The sequence below is a fragment of the Fukomys damarensis genome, unplaced genomic scaffold (genome assembly GCF_012274545.1).
Source record: "Fukomys damarensis isolate Sample0158 unplaced genomic scaffold, DMR_v1.0_HiC HiC_scaffold_37, whole genome shotgun sequence".
NCBI lineage: Eukaryota > Metazoa > Chordata > Mammalia > Rodentia > Bathyergidae > Fukomys > Fukomys damarensis.
In genome coordinates this window covers 70,967,572-70,989,007 of record NW_022900949.1, presented here as the reverse complement: position 1 = coordinate 70,989,007, position 21,436 = coordinate 70,967,572, and the positions used below count along the sequence as shown (strand labels likewise).

Genomic DNA, 21,436 nt, shown 5'->3' with positions numbered 1-21,436 from the left:
AAAGAATGCGTTTCTATGGGGAATGTCATTACTGTAGCTATGTGAGTGAATATTTGGTTAAGGAGATTAAAAAAATAAAAAGGAAAGCATTGTACAATTCACTTCTGTAAACAAATGTCTTCCACAAATCCAAGTATTTTATAGTATAATGTTATTGATGTTGAATTAGAGGTTTTAAAAATCTGAAACCATTAAGATTTTAGGCATAAGAATGAAAATAAGTACAATTTTATTATTTCATAGAGTGCCTTCACTTATAAAAAGCTGGGTTTTTTTCCATAGTGTTATTTGTTAAATGAACATTATGGTCCATTTAACTTGGCTAGATACGTGGGTTGGGTTAATTGGAGGGAGAAAAAATATTCCAAAAAACATATTGTCATATATATGCATAATTTTACCTGTCCTTTCTTTATCTCATGGAAGCAATTTAAACTATACTTAGGGGAAAATGTATTCTTGGGAGCCACAATACTCTAACTTTCTGCTATAGTTTATCACTGTAAAAATCATTTCTGTAATTGTGCAGTCTTGCTTGCATTACTTGTTAATTAGCTTTAATTATACTGCCAGCCAATTACTCAAAATGTGACCTTTTCTAACAAAAGTCAGGCAAGAAGAATGTAGGTGATGCACAGGAACTAAACTGTACACAACAAACAAGTTGGTGATAGTAATTTTTTGTATTTTTTGCTTATCTATGCAACACTTGGATAACTTGTTACTAATTATATTTTCACATGTTCATTTTTATCAAATCTGTTACCTTTCCACCAAATTCTCCAAGAAACTAGAATTCAAAATTGTTATTTAACCTTTACAGAATAAGTAGCTTAAATGGACTCTTCATTATAGAAATGAATTAAATTGATAGCTGTAAAACAAGTCTTCCTTTTATTAGCACGTATTTGAAAATATGCTCCATGCATTTTATGATCACAATTTTCAGCAGGAGGTTTTCTGTATCAAGATCTCAGATATTAATGGTGATAAAGATGATAATAGTGTTAATGAAAACAAAGGAGAAGGAATAGAAAATCTGAGAATATGAGAACTCATTTGGGTTTCTCATTTTGTTCCACAGCAGCTCTTATCTAAGCTCTCCATCCTCCCTGTAGATTCTTAAAATTGTAAACAACTCATTAGCCCACCTTCCCTTGTCTGTTTCACTGGTTGAGTTATATGTTTAGTAAAAATCATTATGTTTGGAACCACTATATTATTTCAGTTGGGTCTTTTAGTGAATTTATGTAATTTAATAATTTCATAACCCTGTGGAATTTCAATGCATAAAGACAGAAAATTCTTATTTCCATGAAAGATGAATACTTTGTAAATATTAGTCAAGCATATATATATATATATATATATATACACATATGATTTATATGATATGTATGATTTAAATAAATTTGAGACATTCTAAACAGAAATAAAGCCTTTAAATCCAGGATAACCCTAAACTCAGATTACTTTAAATGTGCTTTTTTAGCTCTAGTACAAGTTCAAAGAAATGGAAACCAGAAATTATAGATAATTTCAAATGAAATTTATTCAAGAAAGATGTTGAAGATCAGCAATCAGGGTATGCATTCTACATACAAAGCTAGCGTTGTCTCCAAATATATGCTTTAAGACTAAATTTTAGAAATATGTTTTAGGTATGAATGCATTTTTACAATTTTTAAACTACTTTTTAAAAATAAAGCAACCAAAAGGAATTAATTCTATATTACAGTATGCCTAAAGTTATGTTTCACGTGTAACATTACCTGGCAGAAGAAATTTGGGTTGTGCAATATTCTTTTCTAAACTGATTTTTCCCTCTTCAACAAAAGTTTATAATTGAAGTAGATTATGCATGTGGTCATCTCAATTGTGATGGAGAAAGAGCTATGATTATACATACAGTAAATTTTAGCATAAGGAGAGAGGAAGAAAAAATAAAATGACTTGTACCAAATTTGTTTAAACTATGTATTATTATCATTTGGGAAATGAAGAATCACTAGGTTTCTTTACATATGAAATGACCACAGCCATTGTCCTTTCTGTGTTCATCCTTTCCATGACTGAATGATAATCATTCTACTACGTTTTAGTAGAGAACACGATGCTGGCCATTTTCTGGGTGATCTTAGACTAACTCAGTTCATGCTTGTAGTTCTCAAAAATCAGCATAAAATGTGCTGGAGATACAATATCTCATGGTAGGGATAAACTTCCTGAAACACCTTTGGCCTTGTTCCTGTCTCTCCTTAGGAAATGGGATATCTTAATTGCAGAAGGAACTGGCTGGGACAGACTAAGCTTGTTTCTAACTCTCTTGGCAGCTCATGGCTTTGTTCGGGGAACTGTATTGCCCTGAGGTACAAAGGTGGCTGTGGTGTATGTTGGCCACTCCCAGGAAGACTGCATCCACCTAGAAGAGGTTTCTTGACACTTGCAGAACTGGCTAACAACGAATCCAAGACTTCTGTCCTTTACGACGTATTAACAAATAATGAATCTAGCTTAAATGGCTTTGAAGAGTGTTCTGTCCTCCTTAGATATATTGGTGACCAATGCACATCACATGTAAATAGCAGCCCAAGTACTACAGAGAGCTTCGCTGGGCTGTTCATGAATCAATATTGACTGTACAGGTTAGAAACACCCTAGAGGGTGGTGAAGCACTCACATGACATAAACCTTTGCAGACCAGAGAGTGCCTCTGCAAATGGCCCGATGAACTCAACACTGTCTCACCAACTAAAGCCAGGATAGGGCTCCTCTGTTTTGGGGTGCCTCTTTGTAAAGTACCATAACCTATACCATACTATGCCGTTGTCACCATTTCCAAGATCACTAAATGTCTTCCGTCTACCAAAGGAAGCAAACATATATTCTATTGTGCAATTAATTTGCATGTATTTCCATATTTTAATTATTGACCAGTATAACAAAATGAAAGTAATTTGCTGTGTATCTACTATCTATAAACACACTGTAAGTTTCTTGTAGTCAACTCTTCTTTGAAGCTTCTCTACTTCCCGGTTGTGGCCAACTACACAGACTCACTAGGTGAGCCACAGTTGATTGTGTGGGCAGAATGTGGGCTTGCAATAGTTCAACCTTCAGCTCATATACCAAGTGATTTGAGGCCTAATCTTTCCATATACCTGTTCCTTGCCCCTAGCTACTTAATAAATGTTACTATAAAAGTGCTTCATTAAAATTCAGAGATAGTTGCAAAACAGGTGAAAAATGTTTTGTAGTTTACAACTTGATTTTACCTATTTTATTGAATTTATTTTGTTTTACTTTCTTTCATTTAGTTAAGGCTTGTCATCAGTTACTTTGGGAAAATTATAATAAAATTGTGATTAAAATTAGAATTTTATCCATTTATGATTCCATAGTACACTTCTTTGCTTTAATGAGGTAAGCCCACTGAAAAAAATAAATGAATAAGCACAGATATATCAGATATAATTCTCAATTTATTTTATCTTCTTAGTATTGAAAAATAAGTTTGAAATGTTTCCTATTACAGGTTATTATATTTCACTTTTGAAACTCAGATCAGCATAATTAAAAGTATATGGAGGATATCACTATCTTTTAAAAAGTAATTTAAAATATATTTATTTTTCTTTCCTTTTTTCAATATTAACAGTATGGAAAGTAGTTCTGTGACATCATGATATCGTTCACTTGCAATGTGTTTCATAAATTAATTTGAATGGAACATTAATTAATATAATTATTAATGCAATGATTACAATTAATTAATAATCTAAATTTAATAAATCTAAGTAATATATGAGAATTGTTTCTGTTTTATAAGACAATAATATTTCTTAAGGAAGAAAAAGTTAGTGTATGATGTTTTGTCGTTCTTCAAATTTAATTTACCACCATTTTGGGAATTTATTATCAATCGTGAATAAATACAAAATTATACTAAATAATTTCCAACTTTATATTCCTTTATATTCCATTCCTTAAATGTTATATTAAGGAAAACAGATACTCATACTTACTGTTAATGGAAAAGTATATTACAATGACATTTTAATAAAGAAGTTTATCAATAAAAAGCATGACTGCATGATAAAGCAATTTACACTCTGTATTGTACCAATTCTATTTTCAGTACTCTGTGCTAAAGAAGTGAGATGTGGACATGAATTCATGCAAAAAATGTTTATGTAACAGTAATGAATAACAAAATTCAAGTAACACATATTCCAAAGTGACAGATCACTTAAAAATTTCACAAGTAAATGAAATAACTGAAGTTATATTTTATGAAAGACGTTAATCAGTTTGTAAAATGCTTATGATATAAAAGTAAATAAGAGGCTGAGGATTTAGCTCAGTGGTTCCGCCGCCTGCTTTGCAAACACAAGGACCTGAATTCTATCCCTGGTACCAAAAAAAAAAAAAAAAGTAAATAAGAAATATGTAGAGAGAAAAATTCTTATGAAAATAAATAATTCTTAACTATGTTATTTGATAATTAAGTGAAAATAAAATGAAGCTTTTTATTCCACTTTTATAGTAAGTAATCTGTTATTCCTTTAATATTTTTACTGAGAATTATTATATTTATGATTTAAACAAAAATATTCCTTTTAAAAATAAGACTCTGTGATCCCACCTTTGATCTTACATCACACTATCTGTACCATACTCAGCACAGTTACTTCCGCCTTGGGAAAAAATTTCTAGCATACCACAAAAGATTATGCGTGATATCTTAAAGATGGTTACCATATGTATGTCATTATTATCAGTTTTATACTTTATTTTCATTTAAATAAATATTTTCAGAGCAGAAATTCTCTTGTCGCTCTTCCTCTTCTGAATACGAAACCTCTTGCTTTCACCTTTCCTTTAAAGTGACTGGCCGCCTCCAGGTTTCCCCCACACTTCCTATTTGCACGAAGCTCTTTGCCCTATTGTTCAAGGTCAAGAAAACGAAGAAACATCTGGGTTTTGAAGAAAGCAAATATTGTAAGAACGAAAGAAAGAAAGATGAGTTTTATATGAGTACAGACTATTGTTCAAGCATATGATCTTCTTTTGTCACATAAACACACACGGCAAACAAAACATTCTGAGATTTTGCCTTCCTCTCGTCTAGCTCAAAAATGTCTAATGATGAAATTAAAAAAGAAAGCATATACAATGACCCCAATTTTCCCCTCTCCAAATATACTTAAAGGATTAAACCTGGGAGCAGATAACTAATTATCCAGAATACCATGTGTAACATTAGTGCTTTCCAGCAGAACCTTTTGTAATGAAGGCAACTTTCTGTATTTGTGGCCAATCACAAGCCACTAGTTACATGTAACTATTTAGCACTTGAAATGGGACCTGAGTGACTGAAGAATTGAATTCTTAATTCATTTAGCTTTAATTAATTTAAATTTCACAAGCCACAGGAGCTTACTGTGCACATCTTTTTAGATTTAGTCTGACTTCTGGATATACAGATAGATATCTTCAGTGTCACTATTTAGCTATAATTTTTACTATTAAAAAGAATTCAGTATTTTCAGAAAAATCAGGTGAAAATAGCTATCATTATTGTCAAATTTGGTCTACCTTAGAAAATCTGACTATTTGCAAAAAGTTTTCAAGATGAAATGAAGTCATATTACAATACTTCTCTATATGTGATACCAAAATATATTGTATAACTTAAGTAAAAATGAAAAAAATTAAAGTTATTCAACCAGAAAAAGCCAAAAAAGAAACTCGTTATACATTCATGTGTTAGTAATTCTTATGCTGCATCTAAGAAATTAAATGAGACTGAATTTAATTTTTTAAGTTAAAAACACAGCTTAAAATTTTGTATTTATATAAGCAGAGCAACTTACATGTAATAGCATTTTGCATCCCAACTTTACAAAAGTTATAAACCATTATTCAATATAAAATGTTTGAATATATAAAGTAGAAGAAAAACTACATTCTCATTAGCCAAAGACAGCTGCTATTACCATGACATGTGTTTTCTTTATCACTTTAACGTTATAATATTTCTCTATGTATTTTTGCAATAATAGTAAAATTTCTTAATAAACATTTTGAATGACTACATAATATTCCATTGTCTGGCTGCACAACGTTCGCTAAGCTATTTCTCTTTTGAGATATGTAGATTTTTTCCAAAATTTGTTAAAATGGGAAGGGAGGCGAGGGTGAAGGGAGGTCAGGGATAAGGGGAAAAAATGAGAGCAAGACCTATCATGTAAAGGTACAAGATCCCCATGATGAATGTAACTGTACAGTATACCTAAAATGTACCAATAAACTCAATGAGAAAAAAAATTAACATGAATCTAAGATAAACAACAATTTTTAAATTCTAATTTGTTATTGTAAACAGTATCACTCTTGCCCAAGAGAAAATATATCATGGTCATATTCTGAAAGAATTCTCCCTAGAATATACAGCAATAACAAATTCCAAACAGCTGGAAAATAAATTGGACATTCATCACAAAATTTTGGCTAAGTAGAATTTAGGGTACTTTATTGCCAGTGTACCACAATGAAGTTGCCTTTGTATTTTCTCTGTAAATTTAGCTGAAATTATTTCTAAGCAAGAAATATGTATAGTTTCTTGGTATTAGCCAGTGGAAATGTATTTATTTATTCTTTCGAAATTATTTTTTTAACAGCATACATGTTAAACCCTTAATGATAAATGTTCCTTGTCAACAACAAAAGTTCAGAAAAGGATCTGCCATGACTTTTTGGTTTTGCATCAGATGATAAGGAGAAATCTATCCATATGGTCTTATATGCTGTGTAGTAATTAACCCCCAAATCTCCACTTGTTTTAGGCTTTAAAACTAATCTGCATATAAAGAAACAACTTATTTTACTGAATCTATTTGCAATTTAGAAAGCCAATAAGCTTAGAGTTTCTCAGACTTTGGTTTTTCAATTAGTGAAAAATGAAGGTAAACAAGTCCCTTGTTTGTCCTGTCCCCCAAGGCTGTAGCAAACTCAGTGTTAAGAAAAAGCACTTAGTTCATAATGACAAACTAATAATGAGTGAAAAATGTTTTGAAGATGAGCCACACAGATATTTAGAAGAGAAAATTCCATGCCACATTAATCAGACTTGGAAATAAAACAAATGATAAAATAAGAGACCACTTTATTGTTATGAATGTTCATCAGATATTGATTGATTTCTGATATTAAATTAATACCAGTGAAGCTGCACACTCTTTATTCACACCCTTCTAGTTAATAATACTGCTATATATTTTGTTCAACTACAATTTTTGATACTTTAAAAGGTGTTGAAATTCAATTTGAAAATTAAAACAAAAGCTTAAATGGTGCGCTTTCTGTTTTGTGAATTGCAGGCGCTGCCTTACTGATGTAACACCCAAGATTCTAAGCTGACATCAAAGCAAAAAAAAAAAAAAAAAAAAAAAAAAAAACAATTAGGCTGTGTTTCAAAGTCTGAACTCAACTGCTGAGCAGTGTAAAGACCCAGGAGGAAGGCTGCCCAGAAAAGAGTGAGCCTTCAACCTAACACATCAAAGGAGCACATGCTAGGAAGAGCGATAAGCGCATGTGGCCCACATTCACGTGCCACCTAATTGTGCTGAGCTCATGAAACCAAGACAAACCCTCAGCTGATTTCGGGTTTAAGGGAGGATTCAAGATTGTTTTGTTTTGTTTTGTTTTTCTATGCAGAAAGCTGACACAAATTGGTCACAGATTATAGAGTCTGACTTTGCAATGAAGCATTCCATAATTTCAAAACATGGCCGTTTTAGTGTCGTATCGCATCTTCAAAACACTGACTTCTTAAAGTAGTAACACATAAACTAACCATTAGGTATAAATAACAGTTTTAAAGTAAGCTTCATAAATGAAGAAAGCCTTCATTTGTACATTCAAGGATAGAAGTTTGAGGGAAGGCTTTTCATTTGTGTTGCATATAAATTAGCAATTCTGCGGGCATTTAATTGCTAGATCACAAGCTATTTAATGAGAACTTAGAATAACATCTAATAAAAGGGCAGAAATAGTTACACATTTTAGAAGTAAATTTTAGTAGAAACGGCTGCTGTCAAGGTTTTCATTAAGGCATTGTTACTATATATAGAAAGAGAGATGGGGTAACCCACTCTTGGTCCCCCTTCTGTCTCTCTTAGACAGAAGCTTTGTTTCCCTCAATAAATTTTTCCTATTCTTAACCTCCTTGTTCCTAGAATTCATTCTTCGAATTTAGGGAACACGAACTCACGTTTTGGATATCTAGCAGGATTGAGAGTTACATCTGTTCCCCCTATATCACTTTGGAGGTCTTCTACCGAGATGACTGGTCGGGGAGCGTTCCACCTACAAAGATTTTGAAATCAAATTAGAAAATATAAGAAAATCAGCCTCTTCCTGCCTGTGATTGCTCTTGAGATGCCAGGCTGGGATAGTGGTGGAAAACACAAAGCAGATAACGGTGCTTACCAAGGCTCACTATGCTGGTCAGAAGAATATGAGGGAAGGAATATTGGCTCAAAACTGTTTGGCAGACATGAAGTATCTCTGGTTTCTTCCAAGGAAAGAGAAAGATATTTCTTACTTTGGGATGATTTATTTAATTATGAACAATTTCAAATAAGAGAACTTCCAAACTTTTCCTCTGCAGGACATGGTGGTGCACGCCTGTCATCCCAGCACTCTGGAGGCAGAGGCAGGAGGAGCACTAGGAGCTTGAGGCCAGCCTAGGGTATATAGCGAGAATATATCCCAGAAGATATTCTAGAAATTCAATATAAAAGGAATCATACAATATATGACCTTTTGTAGTTTTTTTTAAACTTAGCATAGTGATTGTTCAAGATTTATTCATGGTATGGGGCCACGGATTTAGCTCAGCGGTTCGGTGGCCTGCCTTGCAAGTGTAAGGACCTGAGTTCAATCCAAAAAAAAAAGATTTATCCATGGTATACCACAAATTTCATTCATTTGGATGGTGAAATGATATTTTAATGCAAAAATACGCTGTAATTTATTCATTCCTCTGGATTTATTTATATGTCAGATCTGTTTGTCTACTCAAATCTTGAAATTGCTAACTCTGTGATTTCCAATTTAATCCAGTGTCAGATTAACAATGCTTAACATTTCATTACCGTTCGTTCTTCTTAAATCAATGAGTGACTTTAATTTTGTAATATTTTTCCATCATATGTTTAAGTAACTATTATTACTATCAATTGGTAGAACATGATCATCTTGTAGAACCTTTGGCTTCTTGTTTATAAGTACTTTACATGAATTTTATCTGTCATCATCTTCCACTAAGTAGACAGGATTTGTGAAATATATTTCTGATAAATGCATCTTACTATACTGGGCTGAAAGTTCCCCCACCAAGATGTCCACAACCTAATCTCCAATGCATCTGAATCTTGTAAAGTCACTCTGCAGATGAGTTAATGATTTCAGCACAGAGAGGTTATCCTGAGTTATCTGGTTTTCACAGCATTTTAAATTTTAAAAAAAGGTCAGGGGTCAGAGGGAGTCATAAGAGAATCAATAGATTTAATGTGTCAGGAGACTCATAAAGGAAGGCAGATTTTAGAAACTGAAAAAATTAAGTAATGGATTTTCTTCTAAATTCTCCAGAAGGAACATAGCTTTGCTTACACTTGGATTATGAATTTCTGACCTCTAGGACTGTAACAGAATAAATTCATGTTGTTTTAAGATAAAAAAAAAAGAAACAAAGAGAGAGACAGTGTAATATACTTAGTAACACATGTTGGAATTAGATACACACTTAGCAACAGGGTCTCACTATGTAGTTGAGTCTGACCTGGAACTCACTATGTAGCCCAGGCTGCTCTCAAACTCACAGCGATCCTCCTGCCTCAGCTTCCCAAATGCTGGGATTACAGGCATGTGCCACCATGCCCAGCTAATATATTAGAATTCGGAATTCTGTTATCCTATGTTCATACCCTTTAAGCTCTTTACTGTATTTTTTAGTGCAATGTTCCAATATTATTCTACAAAATACTCTTCTATATGTGTGAATTGCCAAAGTTAACTTACACAATTACCTGAGGAGGCTTTAATTATAATTAGTGAAAGGCTGATTATTAATCCTATTAAGTGTAATATGCATGAGTTTTCACTGAACATGTGTGCTGAAAGAGAAACATCAAAACGATTCCAGGGTGATTCAAAATAGAACAGAACAGAAAATATATTTTTTCTTAATTTTTCTCCATAAACAGCAAATTCTGCTGATAAGGCATTGAGAGTGAGAATTTCTTTACTACTCAAATGATGTACACCACTAAAGAAATTCTACGAGAATATGCTATAATCATATTTTATGAGCCAAATCCCAGAACTAGAACAAAGAAAAATTCCTTTGCCATTAAATCAGCTTTGAATTTATATATAAGATATGTAATAGACTAGGTCACATTATCTCACTTGGAAAATATAAAGGTAATCATGTAATCATCATTTTTCATTACGATGGTAGGGATTGAGAGACTTAAAAGATAATTCCATACAATACATCTGCTGGTCTTTATTACCAGTATCTGGTGTTTGCGGTGGTCGAAATGGAGGGGCATTCTTTTGCCTTTGTAAGAACAGTGGTTATTAGTTCTCTTAAAATGTTTTTACATTCCTGATGTCACAACATTGTCCCATTATATAATGGACAAAGTTTTCTCAGTGAATACTTTTTATTATGGCCATAAAATTGCACAATGGACAAATCACACGAAATCATGTTCCAAAAGGTTGAAATGGATTTGTCCTTTAGGAAAATCTCTTTCATGAACATTCACACCAAGTTTCATAGGACAAGAATTCGTGGAACCTGTTATTATATATTTGTCCAGGATGGTGTGTGGAAAAAAGTTCAACCGAAAAAGACCTTTGATTTTCCCAGGAAGAATAATAGTCTCTACTTGGTATTTGCCAATCCCATCTTAGCATTGTATTTTTCTGAGAGTCTTTGACTTTCTTAGTATAGTAGCTGTCCAGTGACTGTAACCACTGAACAATGATATATCATGACAGGCTGTGTGATGTTACTTGCATGACAAAAACAGTCAGGATTACAAGGTCGGAGGGCAGACACTATGAAGGAAATGTTCAAAAACTTGTGATCTCATATACGCAGTGTACTGTTCCTTTGCTACGACAACAGCCTTTTGTCCTCTACCGTAGCAATTCTGAGCTCTGGGCTGCTGGTGACTCTGAACTCGTGAAGACTCATTCCATCCTTAAGGAAACTCTTCCAACTAGATGGAGACCCCAGAAGCAAGACAGATAACATTTTCAAAATAAATAACTATAGCATTTGTATGTGCTTTACAGCTTATAAAGATTGCTTTTCTCACATTGTGTTAATTCTCACTGTGACCCAGGAGACATATTATTAAGCCTACTTATATGTGAGGAAACCAAGTTCAAAGCAAGAAAAACAGGCTATAAATCACACAGACAGTGAGGTGTCGCTTCCTGGACACCGGCCCTCATCAGACTGCCCTTTGGCTTTGCAGTTGCCACATTCAGAGTCACTTTCTGTATCCGTTGAATCAGAGCACATCTCATGAATGTGGGCAATGGGAAGCAAGAACTTTTCCCCTGTGTCATCCTTGAAGTTGTCTTAAAAATCATTTTTAAAGTCCTTTAAAGCATTGCGATATTTTATTAAGATCTCTTAAGTGAAATTATCATTCTGTATAACCTTAAGAGATTCATATGCCACTTGCTATTTCAGTTATTGATTACTGGAAAAATGTATTACAATATGATTGGCATAACCTAAAATGAGGTAAGCTGCTACAAAGTTAGTAAGAGAGAAAGCTTTGAAGCTAGCTATTTAAAATCTTTTTGTTTCAGTTCTACGAAACTATCAATACGTAGTTCCTCTTTTACTGTGTCAGAAATACTCTGATTTAATGTAGGTTTTAACTTTATTTTTATTAGCACATATTTGTCATACATTGATCACGTTTGCCATGCGGAATTGTAACTGAACATATTGTACCTCAATTCTTTTTATCTTCATTCCCTTCTCCTCCTACAAACACTCCATCCCTCCCCACTTAAAAAAACTTTGTTTCAGTTTTTTCTTCTATTCTCTTTATTTTTCTCTTCCCTACTTTCTTTTTCCCCTACCCCTTTCTCTTTTTCCTCTTCCCATTTGATCATTTTCTTCCTATTTGACAATATCTGTCATCCATTTTGGGCTTTATGTATGCTTTTAGTTTCTCACACAAGAGAAAAGATGGAATATTTAAACATATGTGTCTGATTTATGTTGGTTAAAAGTATGGTCTCACAGTAAACTCATATATGTGAAAATGTCTTGTTTACCCTTCTTTCTGACAGAGTAGTATTCCTTTTTTATATTAAAAATATATTTTATTTATCCATTCATTTTATAGCAACACAATTAGTAATACCTAAATCCTGGAAACAGATTTGGATGGCCATCAAAAGATGAATGGATAATGTCCTCTTCAATTAAACAATATTATGCTCAAAACACCATGATTTATAAAAAGTTTTCATGTGGTATTCATCATCAGGAAGTAGAATCACACCAATTTTAAATAGAGTGGCTCCATAACCTGGTTTTTTCAGGGTGATTCTCTGAAAAAAAGTACGCTTCTTAGGTTTCTTCATCAACACTCCACACACTGGATTTTCTCCTCATGTGTTTAGCAAAAATCTACAGCATGCTTACAATGGATGCGCTCGGCTCCTATCTAAACTGTCCCCCAAGTCTCATGTGTTCAGAGGTGGAGTTCTGAAGAGATGGCCTGATCACGGGACACCATACTCACCCGTGGATTTATCCCATTGTTGATATCATAGACGAATGTGCCGTTAGGAGGAGGGGCCCGTGTGGAGGAAGATGTGACCTGAGCCTGCTCTTGTCTCCGTCTCCTCCCTGCTCTATCTCTGCTTCCAGCTACCCTGAAGCAAACACCTTCCTTTGCCATGTCCTTTGCAGTGACTTTTGTGTCTCTGAGTCGGTCAACTACTACTGTACCCTCTGAAATGATGAGCCACGATAAACTTCTAATACTTTAACTTATGAGTGTCAGGTATTTTGTCCCAGAAACAGAAAAATAACGATATATGTTAAAATATATATTTATATATTTTATTTTAAATATATAAATATATCTAGTCTTTGCACTATCTGTAAATGTAAAACAGTGAGTGCCATTACACAAAGTAAAGGACACAATAAAATTTATAATGATTAGGCCAGGCCTCTCTAGGCAAAGGCTTTACATTCAGAAAGAGTTAGCCAGGTGAAAGTTGGAGAATAATTCACAGGGAAAATCGATTTGTATGGATTCCTACTCAGAGAAAAGCTTTATTTATGGAAGATTTCAAACAAAACATAATTAAGGGCCTTTTGTACAGCAAGCTTCACTTTAGGTATTTTTAACTTTCCAGCAAGGAAAGAGAAAAGAAAGGAGGGAAGGATGCAAAGTAGGAGAGAGAGGAAAGGAGAAAGGAAAAGGAGAAAGAGAGAAAGGATAGGAAATAAGAAGGAAGGAGAGAACATCGTAGTATTAAGGGAGCTACAAGCGGCGTTTTTAGTACTGGAAAATACGACAGAAAGTAATGAACATGAGGAGGAAGATGATTTTTAAGTTAGTAGGGCAGGAAAATCCTGTCTTCAGAAGTGACTGACAGTGGAATTACGTTTCAGTTTATAAGACCCGAGGGAAGAGGTTACAGGCAGATGAAAGGCCCTGCAGGCACTAAGGTGGAATGAGTTTAGACAACAAGAAATCAGATACCGGTGTGGGTGAAGTAGCGTGAATGACGCCGGAACAACGCCAGCAAAACCGAAGAAGAGTATGCTTGTCGCCACAGTACGGAGATCGGCAGCCCTGACCCGAGAACTCAGGAACCCTAGTAAGCGAGCATGGGAGAACCTGGACGGGGGAATGACTCGTGTCAGACATAGCGCGCTGAGGTAAAAATTTGGAAAATCGTCGAAAAGTTTCAAACAAGCGAGTGATATACTTGAGTCTCTTGTTCAGCCATCAGAGGACGTGTATGGGGAACAAGAACAGAAGTCAGAATCTCAGGGGTGAGTCAGAAGGTCATTGTAGAAGCTCAAGTGGACATGATAGTATTATATGAACAATTTTAATGAAGATGGAGAAAAGTGAAAGATTAAAGATTCTATGGTGCTTCCAAAATCCAGTGAGAAAAATTTTCTCCTAATGAATGTATTTGACTCAAAGATTCTAAAATGCACTTTAAAAAATATAGTGTTAGGTACACCATAGCCACAAACAGCAAATTCAAAAGTTTACTAAAAATGTATGCATATATATATTTTTTTCTCCGAACTTTAATGTTTTCTGCAAGGAATATATTACATCGGTTCATGATTTATTAAAACATTCTCCCTACAAAACTATTTTGTCATCAGCCAGTCTTGGTGGTGCTAACTTACAATTCTAGTTCTCTGGGAAACTGAGGCAAGAGGATTGCAAGTTGAAGCCAAGCTTGGGAAACTTAATGATTTAGTATGACCTGGTCAAAAGCAAGATAAAATAAGACTGAGGAAATGGTATAATTAATAGTGTGAAATAGGAAGGAAATGGCTAAAGGGCAGGTGGGGAGAGGAGTGGAAAGGAAATAGGGAAAAGAAAAAAATGTGACAAAATGGAAACAAAGTCTTTGTAAATAGCGAAGGGTGAAGGGAGGGCAGGGGTATGGGGAAAAATAAGAACCAAGATATATCATGTAAAGGTAAAAGATCTCAATGATAAATGTAAGTGTATTATTTGATTTAAATGTACCAATAAACTTAATGGGAAAAAAAAAGACTGAGGATGTAGCTCAGTCTCAACATCTTGGGTTCAACCCCCACTACCAGAAAACAAAACATAAAAAAGAAAAAAATTATGATATTTATCATCATGTTATAGATTCCTAAATGCAGATATTTACAATGAAAAGCTTATATACATCTTTACATCATCTTTAACATCACCTGAATTAAAGAGACCTTAATTTTTCCCATATTTTAAATAATACATTCTGCTTTGTGATATACAACAAAAATGATGTGAATCCAATCAATTATAAATCCTCCAACTGTGAAAGGAATGATGCACTCAGATATTATCAATTGTTCTTTGAAAAGTTTTTGAAGGAATGTACACCACAGTTTTTTACAATTTCAACAGAATAGCTTCAATCCAAGTACTGTATTCCTTACTAGAAAAAGCATAGCAATTCAATCTGTCACTACGTATCTACTGTATATCATAATATTCTTTTAATACTCCTACTAACTGGGGAAGTAATAGTAAAGAGAAATTTAGTAAAATTCCAAATTTCTCATGGAAGCCCTTATAGTTTAACCCCTTTATGTTGATTTCCATGAACATTTCTTTTTTATTTGGCCTTTTCTTAGTAATAATACACATTAAAAACAAAAGGTAGAGTTCATCCACTGGGGAAAGCCCTGCACCTCTAAAATGTTTTCATGGTGGTAGTGGTTATAATGACTTGTACACTAAGCACAGAAATGTCAGCATGACCAGAAGCCTTCTGGAGTATTCTTGGGCAGCAGATGGCAGGTATTTGGTTACAGAGAGAGGCACACACCTTAGTGTTTTTGTCTTAGGTTGTAGAGGTCAAAGCTAATGTTGACGTCTACAAATGTAGGAACTTTGTTTAAGGTAACTTTAGAGATACAAGTCGCTTTTAAAAGATAAGTGTTGCTTACGGGTACTGAGTGCTTCTGGGAGTCCTCAAGAAAATTGTGAGCAACTAGAAAGCTGCTACTGGAAATGAATTAAACTTAATGCATGGGATGACTCAACTATGTTGCTTTCCTGAACAGAGTCAGAATGTTTACTAAATTCTTACCTTTGTAATGTACTGAACAACAGAGCCTGGCTATGGGATACAACAAAGTCTATCTAAGCCTCACCAAACACTGCACCATCTTGGTAAGGACTCATTGTAAGTGTCCCTTCTACCTATTACTTCTGAACCTGTTTTCTGTCCAGTTCCTCCGGAAGAGGATAGTCATACTTTTGATAAAATTCACAGTGCAATAATGTGTTACTTTAATTCAGAGAATTTGTTAATAAAAGCCATATTTTAAGGACCATTTGTAAGCCAGGTATTAGGAAATGTGTTTTACACTCATAATATCACCAATTGCACAATCTCTATGTGATATTGAGTAAGGAAGACAAGATTGAAACAGACATTCTGAATCAGAATATAAAGTTCTGGAAATATCCAGAAGGATGGACCAGTGATTTAGCAAATATTTTCTTTTCAAATTTATAAAAATTATATCATTATAGTTGGTAAGTATATATTCCCATACATGAAGTAATCAAAGTATGGGGGGAGTGAGGGAATGTTTGTAGTTACTTAGGCAAGATTATCTCACATATTTTCATAAATACAAAGATCTTCAGAGACTGTCATTGTCTTAGTCCCTTCCCTCATTGCTGAGACAAAAACATACAACATCCACAACGTCAGGGGGAGAGATTTGTATTGGCTCATGTGTCAGCCCATAGTTGACTGGCTCCAAGGCACGACAGTTTGGCAAAGGGGTTTGGAAGAGGAGAGCAGTTCATGGTATGTGCAACAAGAAGCAGAAAGCAAAGTCAGGAAAGGAGCAGAAAGGGAGATAAACCTTCATAGATGAGGCCCCAGGGACCCATCCCCTTCTAACAGCAAGTAAGCTATAAACCCCCATAATCCAACCACCTTCCAGGAGCCCTGCCTTTGAGCATGTGAGGCTCTTGGGGAGAATCTCCATATAATACTCATCAGTGGAGGTGTCTTGTTCTGAAATTCCCTTGCCTGGTTCTTTAGCCTCTGGGTGGTACTTGTAACTCTTTCTAAGACCCCTAGTAATTCGACATTTCTTTCCAGTTATTGCTGCTGAGGCCCCTCTTATCCTCTATTTTCCTATTAAATGGGGTACAAGAGGGCTCCATGCCTGTTCCTTCTCAAATCCTCACATCTGGTCTTCAGAAAACATACTTTCTTTTCTTTGATAGCTCTGGAAGTACAGGGGACACAAGACAATCATCTCCATCCTATCAGCTTGTTTTAATTTCTCAATCTCAACTTAATCAGTTTACTGCATCTGCTAATGTCAGGGGACATATTTCAAGATCCTGGAGGTCAGTCCATGGAACAACTCCCTCCCTTAACTGGAGGCAGCAAACCTCCTACTCATAAACCGTTGAAAGGGAAAGGATCCACAGTAAAACAACAGACATGTCCAAATAATTTTGTTTAATAAATTCCAACCCCTCTCTATCCTTGATACTTTTTAATGGGTTAAATTAGCCAAAGCAGCTGAAAGTCATAGAATCCATTGTGTACCTTCATACTTGATATCTACTGTACTAGCAGACTATTTATTTATTTATTTATTTATTTTTGGAACCAGGGATCAAATCGGGACCTTGAGGTTGTGAGACAGGTGGCGGAACCACTGAGCTAAATCCCCAGAGACAGACAATTTAAAAACAAATACGTCAGTAAGAGTCCCAGATTCACATTCTGAGCTATTTATTGAGCATCTATTTTGTTATTTACACAATGCCCCATGTTGTAGATATAATGTATGAACTACCCACTATCTTTTGCTTTAGTTATTATCTATCTCTACATTCTAAATGAACAAAATTGATATACTGTATCTTCACTGAATCATCGCTTATCATGTACTACATGGTATGCACTGTGTTTTCATAGATCTTTTATAGAAATAGAACATAGACCTACCATTTAAAGAAATTACACATTAGTGAAAAATTGGATAAGGTAAAGGACAATTAAAATCTCAAGAGACAAATGTCATAGCATGAGGTAGCACGTCATTTTGGAGTCCATAGGAAGTATACAACTCCTCCTTCTCTGCAGGAGGAGACCTGAGAGGATAAGATAATATTCAGAGAATCTATTCTGAAGAAACTACTATATGAAGCTAAGCTTAAAGATGGTGAAGGGAGGACAGGGGTATGGGGAAAAAATGAGAACCAAGATCTGTCAATGTAAAGGTACAAGAGCTCAATGATGAATGTAACTGTACTGCATACTTTAAAAGTACCAATAAACTTAATAAGATTTTTTTAAAAAGGAATTACTAGGACCAGAGATTTAGCTCAGTGGTTTCACTACCTGCCTTGCAAGCACAAGGTCTGGAGTTTGATCCCCGGTACAAAAAAAACTGGACCCTGAGGAGATTACTGTTTACAGAGTTCATATAAGCTGGAAAACGGAAAAATAGAAAGCAAACAACCCAAAGAAAACATAGCAAACACTAATGCTCACAGACGTAAAGTTCTTCACCTTCCCCTTTCTCCGTCCTCAACAGAACCCCAGTTTTACTCGAACATCCACCCCTCATATATGCAGCTGTGCACCTGAAGCGAAATAAGCCCATCTCCAGATTCAAGAATTCCAGTTTATCTAAAGTAAAGTTTGTCAACCGTGAATCTATTGACATTTAGTGCTGGATAATTCGTTGCTTTACTGGGCAACAAGGAGGGAGGGAAGCAGTTGCTCTGTAAATTAGAAAAATTTTAGCAGCATCCTTGGCCTCAAGCCACGAGATGGCATTAGCACATAAAACATACTTCATCCCTCAACTTGATACAACCACAATTAACTCTAGATATTGTTACATGTATGCTCAGAGGTGACAAAATTCTAACAGATCTAAGGATAATCCAAATACCTCCAGAATGGAGATACATGACCAACTTCTGGTTCTCTTCTTGTTTTGCACATCTCTGTGTATTGAAATTACATGTGAATTGTTAAAGCCATTTTGCTTCAGCCTAAAATAAAATAGTAACCAAAGATAGGTAGAACCAAAGGAAGGTAGAAAGATCCTGAGTCCTTGATTTTCTTATGAAATTGATTTTTTGTGTGAGTTTGAGGCCAGCCTGTGCTACATAGTGACTTCAAGACCAGCCTGGACTCTGTCTCAAAAGAAAAGCCAAAAAATAAGAAGGACGTAATATATGACCATATTTAGCAATGAAAATACTTCGTGTAGAGACTGAGGATGTGGCTCAGTGGTAGTGCACTTAAGGCCTGAAGTTCAATAAATACCTACTATTTTTTTTAAAAAAGGAAAAGAAAAGATAAGTAGCAATTCTGAGATAGTGAGGACAAGACAGGATCAGAACTAAGTTTTTAAAATGGAGATTGTGTATTGCATATAAGATCTGGTGAGTTAGACTAAAGCCCAAGAGTAGTGATAGGGGGATTTGTAATAACAGTACAGAGGAAGCTACATGACTGTATCTTTGCTCTCACTTTCCCAAAATAGTTTGCACTTTAATTTGTCTTCACAACATTCAGAGCCAAAAGATCAAGGGTCCACTTTCTTCTCTTTCTGCAACCTTCCTTTAGTCTGCTTATCATTTGGGCGGCATATCTCATACAGTTACTTATTACAACTCTACAGTGAAAAATCAACAAGGGCACTGCTACTTTCACAATTTTAAATGAAAGAGACGTGGAAATGCAGAAATCTGATTATATATACTCTGTATTCTTTAGCCACTCCCCCATTGATGGACACATAGCTTATTTCCACATTTGGGGTATGATGATAAATGCTGCCATACATACAAATGTGCAAGTATCTCTTCAACTTATTTAAGTTCCTTTGAATGTACACCTAGAGATGAGATTGCTCAGTCTATCGTAGCTCTATCGTTAGTATTGTGAAGCAAGTCCACACTGTTTGCCATAAAGTCTCTACTAATTTGCATTGCCTCTAACAACATACAAGAGGCCTCTTTTCTACACACCCTTCACAACACTCATCTTTCAAGGTTTGATAATAATCATTGGGTGATATCTCCTTGTGGTATTCATCTGCATTTCATTCATGATTAAGGATGTTCAGCATTTTTTTGCATGTACCTATTGCCCATTGGAATATCTTCTTTTGAAAAATGTCAACTCAGGTATTTTGTTCATTTTTCATAGAGTTATTTGTTTTCTTGATATAAAAATGTTTAATTTCCTTACATATTTTGAGTATTGGCCTCTTATCAGTTATAGGATTTGCAAGTATTTTATCTTAATATATATGTTGTCTTTTCACTGTGTCGATAGTTTTCTTTGCTGTGCAGAAGTTTTTTAGGTCACTATAATCTCATTTATATATTTTGGTTTTGTTATCTTCTGTGTAGTTTTCAATGTCCCCATTTTGGAGGATTTCATTTGTCTTACTTTTGTTTTCTTTGCTTTTGGAGTCCTATACAAAAAAATCATTGCATATAGCAATATATTGAAGTATTGTTCCTATATTTAGAGTTTCAGTTTTCACATTTAGCATTTGAAATATCGATTTTTTTGAACAAAGAGAAAGAGATCAAGCTCCAATTTTTTTACATGAAGATATCATTTTTTTGGTTTGCCAAAAGGGTATCTTTTCTCCAGTGCATGTTTTGGCACTTTTTTGAGAATCACGTGGTCATAGGCCTCACCATAGAGTGAAATTTCTGAACCTGAATCAAAACAAATTTTTCATCCTTTAGGCTGTGATGCCCAGGCAATTTGTCACAGTGATGGAAAGCTAATTAGTTTACAACTCATGCAAGACTCTAATCAACACTGGGTCTCTCCAACTTCGATATGAATTAAGCTTTGTTGATGTCATTACTCTGTGGTCAGCTAACTACATTGCTTTTAGGCCTATGGTGAAACAAACACATCCTGGCCACAGGGCATGGGGCAGGAACGCTGTTTGTGACATGGCAGCCAGGAAGCAGCGTGAGTGAGAGAGCATGTGCTGGTAGATTTATTTTGGCTTGCACTTTCAGATGACTGAGCCCTTGGTTGGCTGTTTCTTTTGCTCTCATGCCTATTGTAACCATTAATCATGATATGTCAATTTGACTTAATTGAGAAAGGTCTAGAAGACTAGCATAATTCTGGGTGTGTCGGTGGAGTCTTTTCAGAAGTGATTGGCATGTAGGCCAGGAAGCTAAGCGTGGACATCCCCTGGCTGTGGGTGGCATCATCCAATGGGCTTACAGACTGGGCAGAATACGGTAAGGGGAGAAGAAAAGATAAAGCATGCTGCATTTTTTGAAGCTCCATTCTGCTTGAGTGAGCCTGTTTTCACTGTTGTCACCTGCGAACATCAGACTCCAATTTCTTCAACCTTCCACTCACACTCACACCGGTGACTGTCCCTGGAGCTTCTAGACCTTTTAGTCTTGAACTGATCCTGTATCATGATCTTTCTTGTCCTGCAGCTTCCACCTTCTTGGACTGAGCAGTTATTGGATTCACCAGCTTTCCAGTGTCCAGATGGTCACTGTGTACTCTCTTGCCTCTGATCCTGTAGACCTAATAAATAAATGTGTATATA

The 21,436-nt window shown here is 35.0% G+C and overlaps 1 long non-coding RNA gene across 3 annotated transcripts in view; it reads right to left on the bottom strand.

Moving 5' to 3' along the window:
- The window catches only part of LOC104863017, a 69,373-nt gene extending 56,558 nt beyond the window's left edge, over nucleotides 1–12,815 (bottom strand). Inside the window, exons 1-3 of one of the 3 annotated variants that reach the window (XR_004515607.1) lie at nucleotides 8,494–8,571; nucleotides 8,276–8,370; nucleotides 4,785–4,943 (exon numbers count right to left, since the gene is read on the bottom strand). This is a non-coding gene — a long non-coding RNA (uncharacterized LOC104863017). Of the gene's footprint in view, nucleotides 1–4,784; nucleotides 4,944–8,275; nucleotides 8,371–8,493; nucleotides 8,572–12,754 lie in introns of those variants that run through there. The other 2 variants (XR_780467.1, XR_004515606.1) reach the window with 2 other exon arrangements.
- Nucleotides 12,816–21,436: the final 8,621 nt, after the last annotated feature.